Source organism: Gavialis gangeticus, unplaced genomic scaffold (assembly GCF_001723915.1).
Source record: "Gavialis gangeticus isolate Ggan-Ray unplaced genomic scaffold, GavGan_comp1, whole genome shotgun sequence".
Classification (NCBI taxonomy): domain Eukaryota; kingdom Metazoa; phylum Chordata; order Crocodylia; family Gavialidae; genus Gavialis; species Gavialis gangeticus.
Window position 1 is genome coordinate 11,695,662 of NW_017728980.1, and position 709 is coordinate 11,696,370.

Here is a 709-nt window from a genome sequence, read left to right on the forward strand (position 1 = left end):
AAAGGAAAAAACCAGGAAAGAAAACAATCTGAGAACAGGTTATACCTTTGCTCAAAGGTTTGTGTTCGTCCCCCTTGCCTCTTGCCACGTTTTCTTTTCCCCTCTTATTTTACAATCAGAAATTGCATAGAATTTTGTTTTTCAATCAGAAAAATCAAACTCTTCAATGTAAAACTCACATTGTGTACCAAAGCAGAGGGCAAGCTGCTGCTATGGAAGCAACAACGTTCTTACCCGAGACCTCCGGCTAATTTTCCCCACTGAACCCCCGCCCCGTGTCCTCATTCCAAGACATTTGGTAGCAAGGAAACCCTTAGATTTCAGAGAGGTCACAGACAGGCGTGCCTTTGAGCCTGGGGACAGCGCTAAGGGTTTGTAGGAAGGGAACGTGCTGGGCACCTGTTTCTACCATGATGCCGGGACTGCACCACTCTCTGCTGGTGGGAAAAGGCAGAGCTCCTAGGAGAGCGTGGGGAGTCCTGCAGCACATTCAGCTCCCTCCTGTCACCATTTGGCCTTTTTCTGAAGACCCCCAACCCCTCCTCCCGCCAATAAAACAAAAAAAAGAAGAAGAAGACACAGAACCCCTGAAATTCCAGGCGTTTCAAGGCCTCTTTGAGATCACTGTGTGTGTTGGTAGGTTTTGTTTTTTTTTTTTTGGCATTTCACTATATATATATATGTTTTTATAACTCCTCTACTGGATTTT